Raw genomic sequence first — 14,993 nt, 5'->3', positions numbered from 1 at the left:
CCATGACATAACATTTTATAAGACCTCATGGAAGAGGTTCAGGTACCTGAAAATAATGAGATCTCGATAAGTTATGTCTTTATTATGCGATGATGGAACCGATATAAAATGATCGTTGACGATGTTGTTAATACAATGTAGCGCTCAATATTATTAATATTGACGAGGATCTTGAGCTCAAATCTGTCATGGAATTTGGACAGATAAATGATTGGCCAAATGAAAAATATGCAATGAAAATTGACTTCATCTGAAAAATATGAAGTTTGGACGAATAGTCCCAACAGCTGAGAGTATAAAGGCTATATGGAGATATTGAAATATGATTAGTATTATATTGCAAAAAAGAATCCTTGATATAGATTTGTTTATTCTAATAAATATTGTCAAGGTTTTGTTGTTTATGCAAATGCAGGCATTTAATGAAGTCCGTTCTTCAAACAATCTATTTGTATGTGAGGAATTGTTATATTATCATTTCACAAGATGTGTGACTTTTCTTTGAAGAGAAGATTCCAATAATAATGAAGAAGCTGATGTTTGCTTATCTCAATTAAAAGAAGAATATTGAAGGAGACTGAATAAATCATATATTTCATCCATATTTCTAGATGAAAATATTTGGTTCCTGACTCTGAACCAATTGTGATGGAGAGAATTTATCATAACTTGTTGGCTAGATGCGTACAAGTGCTGTTGTATATTAAATAATATACTTAATACAAAATTTCTATTTGGAGTTTTGTTCTGATAACCAATGGTTTAGCTATAATTGGAGGCATACAATTTCTGCTAAACCAACTTGGATTTAAACCAGCATTATCAAGATAAATTATCATAATGTATACTCTGAAACTGTGCTCTAGTAATTTGAGCAAACAACCTTGCAAAAACCAAAGTGCAAGTTGATAACAAACGCGCATGTGACCATACAATAGATGCATCTATTAAAATCATATAATAGTAAACGATCCACATGGCAGGTGATTGGGCCCATACATATATCACCTTTTATTCGTTTCAGATATCAAGAGATTCAATCCCAACCTTAACTGGTATATCATGAGAAAAAAAACATCACAAGAGAATTCTTAAAGAATCTTCTATTTCTTTAATATATGTCAATGTGAATTCTCAATCAATTTTCACATCATAACTGAACCGGGATGGTCAACCGGTCATGCCAACTAATATTTGTTTCAATAAACCTCTAGTTTACTTATGGCATGTGATTCTATCATGATACTTATACATCTGAGTATAAATAGAAGAAAAATCGGGTAACCTTTCATATTTACCCGGTATGAATATAGTAATATGAAGATATTCAATCTTCCTTTCATTTATAGTCTCAATATGCCAACCAATTTGACTAATATATTTGAAACTCAAAAAATTTATTTTTTAGACTTACTACCACCAATGCCATGAATAGTTTTATTTATTCCGGTAGTAACAAATTAGCTCTTCCGGAGAACTTAATTAATTTTGTACTACAAAAATCTTTTGTCACACCATCCATATGGTGAATGTCTCCTTCACGGAGAAAATCATATCATAATAATTGTCATGTAAATCATCATAAGCAAAATCATTTCTTGCTTTACTTTTGCCTTTAATAACTTTTTATAAGGCATATCAAATTATTATTGGTGCACCACATGTACGCGACCAATGACATATTCATATAATCACACAGTAATATTCATTATCTCTCTTTCTCTCAAGCATCTCTTAGAGGTGAGTTGTGGTGTGTATCCAATCATGCATTGCACGTCTTTATTCATTACTTTTATCACATATTGTTACATTCACCTTCAGGAATGAATCTGCATTCTCAATGCACAAGTCACATTCTCTTCAAAGAATGGAGTATAATTATCGCGACATGCTTTATAAATTTTTCATACCAATTTGATGGTAAATATTTCCTTCACCTATTGAAGGATTACTTCGAGAACCCTTATTGTTCTCATTTTTACAATTACCATAATTATGACTATTATTATTTGATCAATGGCACGCCCATGTTCATTGGTCAACCACTTGTCTTCATTTACTTATTATGCATTGCTACCACATTCACTTCAAGAATGGTGCAAATCAAGTGGGACAAGATTCATGCTTTTCCATGAAAAATACATTATTTTTCTTTAGTCATCACTATGTCATCCATATGGTGCATTGGAACTCAAACCCAATGCCTGACCCATATAAAGACATGTTAGGCCATAATGAGTTGCGACTCGAACCCAACTTTTACAATCATAGATCATCAGGACTCAAAATCCGATGTCTTACCCTCATGGTGCGTTGGGACTTGAACCCACCGTCTTATCCTTATATAATGTTTATCACAAATGGTCTGATTCACATCAGGGAATGGAATATAATTTTATGTAGCCACATAGTAAAATCTATCATAAAAAATAAGTAAATAGAAATGATAAGAACTATTATCAATAAAAATATGATAGAGTAATAACTGGTGTACTAGTATCCTACATATAAACATATCAATAAGAGAGTTACCATGTGGCGTTATTACTATGTGATGTATTACTGCAAACTAGTGCATGATGATTAAATAAAATGCACACAAGAATTGAAACACATAACTAAATATACTTAACTTTAAAAAACAAATAATTTTAAGTAATAACTATTGCTAGCATATTCTGTTTTAATACAGATGATGTCAAAATAGGCTAGTAAAACATAATGATATCACTTTGTCAATTATCAACACAAAAATGTTGCATATAATTAGATTGGGCCATCGATCTTAAAGGTCCTCGTTAATACACAACATGACCAGAATGCTTTTTAATGTTTCACAAAGATCTTTTAATATCATGGAAAATAAATGATAGCATGATGTTATAATTGTATAAGATCAATCTTAGAACTAGGAATAAAGTTAGTGGACATACATAGCCATACGAGCATGAAAATTTAAAATCAAAGCTTAGTTTTTCTAAACAAAGCAACTACAAATCTTAAATTTTAACATAAGCTAAATACACAATTTATGGTATAATTGAAAAATAATACTCCCTGGACAATAGAGGCAAACTAAACATTAATATGGCATATGTAATAATGCCCATATTTCCATTGGTTCAACCAAATTGGTTCAAGGTTGTCGACCATTCATATCTTCTAGGTTGATTAAAGCTTCGTGCTGATAACGTGTTACGAAACTTAGCTCAAAGTAATGTAGTTGAAATAGAGATTCGCTTGAAAAGAGAGCAGTACTACAAGAAAGCTGTAAGACAGAAATAAGTCGATTGCTGCCATTCCGGAATTCAGGGTTTAGAAGTCTTTCGTCCGGGAGATATAGCTCCTCAGCGCATACATACAGAGATCCTGTGATTTGATCTAGTAATATAGAACAATAAAATAGACAACAATGTAGAGAGGAAGAGATGAGAGAATCTTATTTCTTCTATGTATTCAAGTGTATACAATGTGATGCTCAAACCCTCTATTTATAGAATGATATAGGTAATACAAAGGGACTCCATAAACATGGTATTAACTATTGAGAACATGAGGGAAGATCATGGAGGTGTAGGAATTACATCCATAATGGTAAGAAGTAGTGGGAGGTTAATGGAGAAGAGTAGTGGGTGTTACTCCCTTAGGAGTTATGGACATCCACCATAATCAAGTATTTCATAACAATTCCTAGATTGTCCAAAAGACAACATCTACCGTAGCCAAAACTTACCCCTATTTTTTAAAAGATATTTTTTTTAAATAACTAACTTTTCAAAAATATTTTTCCAAATACTCTTTTTAGAATTTTAAAGTTTTTAAAAGACTAGTCTTAGAGTACGTGCGTTGCACGTGTTTGTTGCGTCAATAACAAACAATTGTTGATAAACTATATTCTTCATCATATAAATAATATTAATGTCGTGTTTAATCGAATTAAAATAGTTTCGATTAATTTGAACTAAATATTAAATAATGAGTTCAGTACAAGTTGCTTCATATTTACACAAAATTGTTAAATTTCGGCAAAAAGAAGGAAGAGCTAGAGCTAATACTATTTAAAGAATAATATTTTACTTTCCAGTTTTAATTTTTTATAAGTTATTAGGTCTTCATTTTTTCCTCTCTTTTTTATTTAAAAAAATTATTTTTCGTCTACTTGATATATTTTTTGTCTTCTATCTTTTTCAACTTCAATCGTTCTCTGGCAAATTCTAAAGCTTTCGGATTTGCTGTGGATAATTCCAGTTCCAAATTGATGCCCTGTCGGGAACAGAAGGAGCGAATCTCTTTCTATTTACTTAAGCAATTTCGGAAGAGTCTAGTTGACAGGATTCACTCAGAGGAGGAAAAAAATGATATTCATATATTTAGAACTCTATAGGAAATAAAACCCGATCACCCTGTAATTAATATACCTACGCCATTTAGCTTAAATAGATTTAGGCTATTTGTCTCAAACAAAAGAAAGAAACAAGCATAAAATCTTTTTTATAGATATCCTAAATATGCTCCGTATGATAATTGAATTCATAAATTATGGTCAACAAACAATACGAGCCGCCATATACATCGGCCAAGGTTTCATGATTACCCTGTCCCACGCAAATCGTTTACCAGAAATCCATAATAGAGTCCGATCACAACGACCGAATTGATTATCTTCATGTATAAGGATGCTAGATTACCTAGTAGAAAAGATTGAAAAATCATCACAAACCTCCCTTATTTCTTTTCTATTGCAATTTTTGGATTATTATTTCATTGCACCAACTTTTATAATTTCGTGTAACTCCTATACAATTAAACGTCTTCTAACCTGATGCCCTCCATTTGTTGTATTTAGTTTGCAAAGAAAGATAGAAATTTTACCCACACTCATGACTATTTATCATATAATTTATTATTGTTAAAGAAAAGCGAGTTGGGTAAAAGCAATTGTGTGTATATATATATGTTATAAAAATTAAATGAAAAGATGATATAGCTTTTTGAGAGATTAATTCTATATATTTTGTATTATCGCAACTCGCAACCAACCAAACATCATGTAGCTTCAAAGAATGTAACATTATTAGTCATGTTTATTATCTTTGATATCAAGCACCTCATGTATTGGAATATATCTAGAAAATCATATGTAATATGGATATATCGTAATGGACTTTTTTTAATCTTGAATAATTTTAAGCTCCTAAATATTAGATCTTAATATATAGTTCAATTGAATTGAATTCTTTTGCTAATTAGTTAATTAAAAAAGTAACTTGTGACGACCCGACCCGTCGTCTCATGAGTTACCGCTCCGTTTCCCCCATTTTATGCTTCTTCATGTTTCGTTATCGGTATGCGGTGTGTTAGAGTTGATTTGGATTGGTTTTGATAAGAAAGGAGACACTTAGTCTCTTTAAGGAAGGCTTAAGTTGGAAAAGTCAACCGGATGTTGACTATTTAGTTAGAGGGCTCGGATGGGATTTTCGGTGATTCGGTTAGCTTCGGGGGATGATTTGTGACTTAGGAGTGCGATCGGAATTGATTTTGGAGGTCCGGTGTAGAATTAGCCTTGAATTGGCAAAGTTAGAATTTTGGCGAATTCCGGTTGATAGGTGAGATTTTGATCCGAGGGTCGGAATGGAATTCCGAGAGTTGCTGTAGCTTCGTTATGTGATTTGTGATGTGTGCGCAAAATTTCAGGTCATTCGGACGTTGTTTGGTTGGGTTTTTGATCGAATGCGTGTTTCGGAAGTTTTTGGAAAACTTAGGCTTGGATTCGATGTGAATTGATGGTTTTGGTGTTGTTTGAGGTGTTTTGATGATTGGAACATGTTTGAATGAGGTTTTGGGATGCGTTGGTGCTTTTGGGTTTGAGGTCCCGGGGGCCTCGGGTGAGTTTCGGATGGTCGATCGGACCAATCTTGGCATTTTGGGTTGCAGATTTTGCTGTCTTGATGTTGCAGAGTATTTGTGCTTCGCGATCGCGGGTGTGGTGTCGCGATCGCGTAGAAGCTTTTTGGGAGGCAGGTGAATTACTCTTCGCGTTCGCGATGTGTGGGTTCGCGTTCGCGGAGGGGTAGCTGAGTGTGCATCGCGTTCGCGAGGCAGTAGCCGCGAACGCGTATAAGGAATTGAGGTTCAGGTTTCTTTGGTCTTCGCGTTCGCATAATGTGTGTCGCGTTCGCGTATATATATGAGGAATAAAACTTCACGTTCGCGTGGTGTGGGACGCGTTCGCGAAGGACTTTTGGCAGATGAAAAATTTGAGCATCGCGAACGCGGGATAGCCCTCGCGTTCGCGAAGAAGGAGGGGTCAGACCTGGGCAGAAAGTTTATAAACATTTCATCCGCGAGTTNTTTGATGTTCCTCATGTGTTTCTCTTTCCATATTCAGTTCATTTTTCGTTATGTGCTTCTTGAGTTTTAGCTTGTGGGGTGTGTGCCCATTGGTATTAGCTGATATTTGGTGATTCGGGTGTTTAGTTATCTGGCTTTTGTGGTTATTGTGTCATCGCCAGTGTTGTGGAGGTTTGAAACGGGTTCCTATTGAATATGAGGTTTATAGCCGGTGCTGAATTTGATTTCGGGCGAATATTGTGATAAAAAATATTACTGTGGGCCTATGTCTGATGTGTCATGTCGTAAGGTTGTACTGTATGGGCGTTGGCATGAATTGATGCAGCTAGTTGAGACTGATATCGGGTATGGATAAAAGTCAACCGGATGTTGACTATTTAGTTAGAGGGCTCGGATGGGATTTTCGGTGATTCGGTTAGCTTCGGGGGATGATTTGTGACTTAGGAGTGCGATCGGAATTGATTTTGGAGGTCCGGTGTAGAATTAGCCTTGAATTGGCAAAGTTAGAATTTTGGCGAATTCCGGTTGATAGGTGAGATTTTGATCCGAGGGTCGGAATGGAATTCCGAGAGTTGCTGTAGCTTCGTTATGTGATTTGTGATGTGTGCGCAAAATTTCAGGTCATTCGGACGTTGTTTGGTTGGGTTTTTGATCGAATGCGTGTTTCGGAAGTTTTTGGAAAACTTAGGCTTGGATTCGATGTGAATTGATGGTTTTGGTGTTGTTTGAGGTGTTTTGATGATTGGAACATGTTTGAATGAGGTTTTGGGATGCGTTGGTGCTTTTGGTTGAGGTCCCGGGGGCCTCGGGTGAGTTTCGGATGGTCGATCGGACCAATCTTGGCATTTTGAGTTGCAGATTTTTGCTATCTTGATGTTGTAGAGTATTTGTGCTTCGCGATCGCGGGCGTGGTGTCGCGATCGCGTAGAAGCTTTTTGGGAGTCAGGTGAATTACTCTTCGCGTTCGCAATGTGTGGGTTCGCGTTCGCGGAGGGGTAGCTGAGTGTGCATCGCGTTCGCGAGGCAGTAGCCGCGAACGCGTATAAGGAATTGGGGTTCAGGTTTCTTTGGTCTTCGCGTTCGCATAATGTGTGTCGCGTTCGCGCATATATATGAGGAATAAAACTTCGCGTTCGCGAAGGGCTTTTGGCAGATGGAAAATTTGAGCATCGCGAACGCGGGATAGCCCTCGCGTTCGCGAAGGAGGAGGGGTCAGACCTGGGCAGAAAGTTTATAAACATTTCATCCGCGAGTTTTAGTCATTTTTCCTCCATTGTTGAGTATTTTGAGAGCTCTTTGGGACAAATTGAAGAGGGATTCAAGGGGGATCGATTGGAGGTAAGTTCCTTGGCCTAAATACACGAGATTATGATAGATTTAACATGGAAATTGGTTGAAATTCATCAAAAAGGGGTAAAGCTAGGGCTTGAGTTTTTGATATTTGAAATTGGGATTTGATAGGTCATTTTAGCTCGGATTTGGGAATTCTTGGTATGTATGGACTCGTGGTGAGACGAGGAATCCGGTAATATGAGTTTTGTAATTTTTTTGAGAAGTGGGCCCGGGGCTCGGGTTTGCTAGTTTTGAGATTTTTGCTATTTTTCGATTGTTTTCGATTGGGTATTGTTCCCTTAGCATATTGTGATGTATTCGCTCTGATTTTGGACAGATTCGACGCGCGTGGAGGCTGGTTTGAGGGGCAAAGGCGTCGCGAGCTAGAGATTTCACCGGTTCGAGGTGAGTAATACTTGTAAATGATATACTGAGGGTTTGAAACCCCGGATTTGCATATCATAGTGCTGTATTGAGGTGACTTGCACGCCGGATGTGAGCGTGGGGTAGAGCACCGTTGGGGAGTGTGACTTGGTCCGTCCCGGGTTTTGATTTTTACCGTGTATTTGACTGAAACTACTTCTTATCATCATAATTTGGGCTGATTGCCATGTTTGGGCTTCGTGCCAACTATGTGAATCCTTCAGGGATTGATATCACTGTTTTCGCATTACTAGCATATTATTTGATCTCGGTCCAGGGTTTTAATACTGTTTTGCAAACTTAGCCATTTTTTTCTAAGATTTGAAAACTTAAACAACATTTTATTGACGTTTTGAGCTGAGAACTATTATTTTAATATTGCCCAAGTGTCTTATGTGCATTTATGGACTGAGCAGGGATCGGGCTGCGCGCCACAGCAGTGTTATAGTGATTTCTGGATGTATGGTTGGCTTGGGCTGCGCGACGCAGCGGTACTATATTGATATTAAGGTCGAGGGCCTGGTTGATGCCACGAGATGGCTTGATTATTGCGCTTGGGCTGTAGGAGCCCCTCCGGAGTCTGTACACACCCCCATTGAGCATCGTCGACGTTAAATATGGATGGATCGGGCTGCACGCCGCAGCGGTCATATGCATTGCATTGCACTCATGCATTGGTTCCTGGTGGTATTACGTGTCATGACATTCAACACTCTCATTCCATTGGCATCCATGCTACTTCTTGCGCTGTTCACCTCATACCCTGGTGTTATTTGTTAATGGAGTGCTGTGCCCGAGGGGCTGACTTATGTGCTGACTTGCACTATCTGTTTCGCATTCATTTGCTTAACTGTTGAGAAAGATATTTTCAAAAGAGGTTTTAACTGAGCCCAGATATTTTCTAAAGGATTTCACGTTTTTTACTGTTTTCTCAAAGGGTTGCACTGTTCTATATAGCATGATGGAGTGCCTTACGTGATTTCTTGCTGCTTAGTTATTATTTACTTTTATTGCTCACTGAGTTGGAGTACTCACTTTACTCCCTGCACCTCGCGTGCACTTGCAGGTATTTGTTACCCGGTAGCGGGTTAGAGCTGATTGAGGATTTTGTTATCGTAGCTGAGCAAGGTGACCGCCGGCGTTCGCGGCACCAGACTTCGTCTTTTGATTCTAAATTTATTCCGTGTATTATTGGCCCTGTAGTCGTGTTCTGACTTCTCTAGATGCTCGTGACTTGTGACACCCCGGTCGGGCTGTGTTGGGTTGTAAATATCGATTATTATTGTCATTAAGTTGTATTTATCTATTCATTTATGTTTAATAATTTTGAAAGAGGTGTTGTTGTTCTGTTGGTTGGCCTTGTCTTCACGAGAGGCGCCATCACGACTAGTGCGGGTTTCGGGTCGTGACAAGTTGGTATCAGAGCCTAGGTTACTAGGTCTCGCGAGTCATGAGCAAGTTTAGTAGAGTCTCGTGGAGCGGTACAGGGACGCTTGTATTTCTCCTCGGGAGGCTGCAGAACCTTTAGGAAAACTTCCCATTCTTGGAATTCTTGTCGTGCGTACTTGATTCAGCTTTAGATAACTCTTGAAATTCCTTCCACACGTCTGTATGCGCACATGAGTGCTCAGTATTATATATGCCTTGATGGTTCGTGATTCCCCGATCGAGGGGCGAGATGTGATCTTCGTGAGTATGTTGGGNAGTGCTAATGAGGTCACGGGTGGTTTAGGACCGTTTTGTTACAGATAAATTGCAGTTCGAATAAGGAGTAAATGACTCTCGAGAATGGTTGTAATGTGTTCAAGATTCTACATGTAGCAATCAGGTGTCTTAAGGTTGTGTATGTGGGTAGAGACTGTGTTTTCATTGGAAAAGGGTCAAGGCTTGTGGTATTTTTATGTTGATTATGGGATCCTATGTATCGGTATCTGGAAAGTAATGGTAACGAATTCAGATTCGCAGGAAGTTCTTCAAGTAAAGTATTCTGGAATGTGGTACTTCTGGGAACATTTGAGAGAGTATTCAATGGCTTATGGGTCCTAGACAGTGTAGTCTTATGTTCGAGTCTCGTGTGGTAAACCTGGGTTGAGGTATTGTGGTGCTATAGCAAGGGGGAGTATCAAATTGATGATGAATCAGAGGGGAAATTTGATAAATGGAATAGGTTGGATAGTAGACTGAGTCGGTATGGTGAAGGTATGATTAATTCTTCGTATGTGTTCGAGATAATGAGCCTTACAGGTATTGTGCAGCAAAACTTTTGAGTCCCGACAGCTTGCTTAGCTTGGTTTGGGGTAGAAGGATTCAGTCCTGGCAGTTTAGCTTGTGCAAATGGAATTGGGAGAGTGTCCTTGTTGGGTTTTACCGTGGTTTGGAGATGTATATATCTTTCTACGGGCATGCGAAGCGTGGGATGTGTGATTATTTTCTTCCAAATGGGAGCAGCGGAAGTTCTTGATGAGGTAAGTTACAGTTCAGTTCTGAAAAGGAGTTCATAAGACTCTTAGGCAACGGGCAGCCTCAGGTAATCAAGGAAATGGTACTGCTAATCGGAAGTGATTTGACGAGAGTAAATGTCTCGGAAAAAGGGTAATGTGATTAGACTGATAATACTATGCTAGTATTGTGGTGCTTTCTTGCTAGATCGACTGCTGATATCTGAGTTTGTTTGATGGCACAGGGGAATTTTAGAATATCTTTGGTGGAATGATTGGGTACTTGAGGTGTGACATGTATTCATACTGCGGAACTTGGGATCAGGTACAGTGATTCGTGTGCTATATGGAGTTGGAGACTGGGAGTTCTCAGGTACAGACTATGTAGTGGTTGTGGATCGTGTGTATTGGTACAGTTTAGCAGCTGTTGGGATTTGGAGGCCCGAGTGAATCTTTCTTTGCTTGGTATATTAGATTTTTGGATATGATATTGGGGTGTAGACTGGTTGTCTCAGTGTTGGGTTATTCTAGACTATTGTGCTATGGGCTATGTCGGAAAATGCCACAGGTTGCGTGGCGAGGTGCATCGGATCATGTTCTAGCAGGGTGGTTTGTATTCCAAAGACCAGCGGACGGCTGGGAAGGATTATTTTTCTTAATTGGGCCTTCGTGGCGGATGTCAGTGCAGAGGTTTCTACCATTGGTTCAGTTCCGGTATTGAGGGACTTTTTCGGATGTGTTTCTTGTGTCCGGGCATGTCGCCGGGCGAGATTGTGGATTTCGGTATTTATTTGGTGCCGGGAACCGTATCGTACGGCTCCGGCAGGAGGTATAGTAGTGGAAGGAGCAGCTTCAGGCTTCTTGGTAAAGAGTTCGTTGGTAGGCTGATTGAATACGTGTTTAGCTTGAGTTGGCTTGGTTGGCCTCGAATTGTATTATTGAGGGATAGGTTGATTCGATCGTTATTGAACTTGTTAGTGATCCGGGGAGATCTATGAGTGGCCTTTCTGTGCTGTGAGGCGTTATGATTTGTTGGATATGGGCACAGGTGGTGCGGTGCTATTGGGGTTCATAGAGAAAGTCGAGCGGAAAGAGTAATTGAGTGTTGATCGGTAAATAGAGTATTGGCTATGACCTATCGGGTTGCGTGACTATGTTATTTGTTTCACCGTGGGTGTAATGAATTGCTTTGGTTCAGACATCAAATTGTGCGTGGCTGTCGGTTTTGAGCATAGCGACTTGAGGTGTTTCATGTGTAACAATGTTGGATAGGGTCGCGCATTGTAGCAAGGCTACGTGGAGTTATGGCCTTTCGAGGTAGATTCAGGTATTCTATCTCTATGATATGAGACGGGGTCTCAGCCTGGTGTGGTGATGGTATTGATGAGCTTGAGGTACAGCTCTTTCGTTTGAGTTATTTTTAGGATTTGAGTATATTCAGATCGTTTCTTATTGGTGCGTGTATTATGCAAGTTGTGGCTTAGGCCTGAGTTGAGGTGTCATATCACCAGAGTGGTGTGTTGGATTCGAGGTGATCGTTGTAGTCATTAATGAATACGAACAGATTTGATTACAGCTTGTTAGAAGGATAATATCGAGGTTCGGCCCGGAAATCTGTTGTGGTAATAGCCAAAGGGAAGTGGCTTCATGAATGGTTGATCTGAGAAATGGTTACGATTTATCGCGTGTTTCATTTATCGTTGGCAGTATGTGAAAGTGCTGGAATAAGACTTTAGCTAATAAGAGGTTTTCTATCGGTATTTGGTTATTGTGGGCAGCTGCTGTGATTAGAGGCTATCGTTTCGAGTGTTTGGATTATGTGGTATATCAGTTGGTCTCACCTGAGGTTGCAGGTATGGGTTATTACAGCTGGTTCGGGTTTATTCTGAATATAGACGTGAGGTTCTGATCTTGTGTATGATTTCGGAAAGTGCAATGTGGTTCTACGGTTTATGGTCTAGATGGGTTGTGAGATTTCAGCTATGATGTGTTATCGGACCTATATGAGATAGGGTGACGTGGGATCACCCCGGGCATATGCATGGTAAAGTTATTCAGCTATTGAATGGCCTCTAGAGCAACTCTGAGTATGCTCGAGAACGAGCGTTGGTTTAAGTTGGGGAGGATGTGACGACCCGACCCGTCGTCTCATGAGTTACCGCTCCGTTTCCCCCATTTTATGCTTCTTCATGTTTCATTATCGGTATGCGGTGTGTTAGAGTTGATTTGGATTGGTTTTGATAAGAAAGGAGACACTTAGTCTCTTTAAGGAAGGCTTAAGTTGGAAAAGTCAACCGGATGTTGACTATTTAGTTAGAGGGCTCGGATGGAATTTCCGGTGATTCGGTTAGCTTCGGGGGATGATTTGTGACTTAGGAGTGCGATCGGAATTGATTTTGGAGGTCCGGTGTAGAATAAGGCTTGAATTGGCAAAGTTAGAATTTTGGCGAATTCCGGTTGATAGGTGAGATTTTGATCCGAGGGTCGGAATGGAATTCCGAGAGTTGCTGTAGCTTCTTATGTGATTTGTGATGTGTGCGCAAAATTTCAGGTCATTCGGACGTTGTTTGTTTGGGTTTTTGATCGAATGCGTGTTTCGGAAGTTTTTGGAAAACTTAGGCTTGAATTCGATGTGAATTGATGGTTTTGGTGTTGTTTGAGGTGTTTTGATGATTGGAACATGTTTGAATGAGGTTTTGGGATGCGTTGGTGCTTTTGGTTGAGGTCCCGGGGGCCTCGGGTGAGTTTCGGATGGTCGATCGGACCAATCTTGGCATTTTGAGTTGCAGATTTTTGCTATCTTGATGTTGTAGAGTATTTGTGCTTCGCGATCGCGGGCGTGGTGTCGCGATCGCGTAGAAGCTTTTTGGGAGGCAGGTGAATTACTCTTCGCGTTCGCGATGTGTGGGTTCGCGTTCGCGGAGGGGTAGCTGAGTGTGCATCGCGTTCGCGAGGCAGTAGCCGCAAACGCATATAAGGAATTGGGGTTCAGGTTTCTTTGGTCTTCGCGTTCGCATAATGTGTGTCGCGTTCGCGCATATATATGAGGAATAAAACTTCGCGTTCGCGAAGGGCTTTTGGCAGATGGAAAATTTGAGCATCGCGAACGCGGGATAGCCCTCGCGTTCGCGAAGAGAGGAGGGGTCAGATCTGGGCAGAAAGTTTATAAACATTTCATCCGCGAGTTTTAGTCATTTTTCCTCCATTGTTGAGTATTTTGAGAGCTCTTTGGGAAAAATTGAAGAGGGATTCAAGGAGGATTGATTGGAGGTAAGTTCCTTGGCCTAAATACACATGATTATGATAGATTTAACATGGAAATTGGTTGAAATTCATCAAAAAGGGGTAAAGCTAGGGCTTGAGTTTTTGATATTTCAAATTGGGATTTGATAGGTCATTTGAGCTCGGATTTGGGAGTTCTTGGTATGTATGGACTCGTGGCGAGACGAGGAATCCGGTAATGTGAGTTTTGTAATTTTTTTGAGAAGTGGGCCCGGGGCTCGAGTTTTGCTAGTTTCGAGATTTTTGCTATTTTTCGATTGTTTTCGATTGGGTATTGTTCCCTTAGCATATTGTGATGTATTCGCTCTGATTTTGGATAGATTCGACGCGCGTGGAGGCCGGTTTGAGGGGCAAAGGCGTCGCGAGCTAGAGATTTCACCGGTTCGAGGTGAGTAATACTTGTAAATGATATACTGAGGGTTTGAAACCCCGGATTTGCACATCATAGTGCTGTATTGAGGTGACTTGCACGCCGGATGTGAGCGTGGGGTAGAGCACCGTTGGGGAGTGTGACTTGGTCTGTCCCGGTTGTTGATTTTTACCGCGTATTTGACTGAAACTACTTGTTATCATCATAATTTGGGTTGATTGCCATGTTTGGGCTTCGTGCCAACTATGTGAATCCTTCAGGGATTGATATCACTGTTTTCGCATTACTTGCATATTATGTGATCTCGGTCCAAGGTCTTAATACTATTTTGCAAAATCAGCCATTTTTTTCTAAGATTTGAAAACTTAAACAACATTTTATTGACGTTTTGAGCTGAGAAATATTATTTTAATATTGCCCAAGTGGCTTATGTGCATTTCTGGACTGAGCATGGATCGGGCTGCGCGCCGCGGCAGTGTTATAGTGATTTCTGGATGTATGGTTGGCTCGGGCTGCGCGCCGCAGCGGTACTGTATTGATGTTAAGGCCGAGGGCCTGGTTGATGCCACGAGATGGCTTGATTATTGCGCTTGGGCTGTAGGAGCCCCTCCGGAGTCTGTACACACCCCTAGTGAGCGCCGTCGACGTTAAATATGGATGGATCGGGCTGCACGCCGCAGCGGTCATATGCATTGCATTGCACTCATGCATTGGTTCCTGGTTGTATTACGTGTCATGACATTCAACACTCTCATTCCATTGGCATCCATGGTACTTCTTGCACTGTTCACCTGATA

Source organism: Nicotiana attenuata, unplaced genomic scaffold (genome assembly GCF_001879085.1).
Source record: "Nicotiana attenuata strain UT unplaced genomic scaffold, NIATTr2, whole genome shotgun sequence".
Lineage (NCBI taxonomy): Eukaryota > Viridiplantae > Streptophyta > Magnoliopsida > Solanales > Solanaceae > Nicotiana > Nicotiana attenuata.
This window is presented reverse-complemented; position numbering follows the sequence as displayed.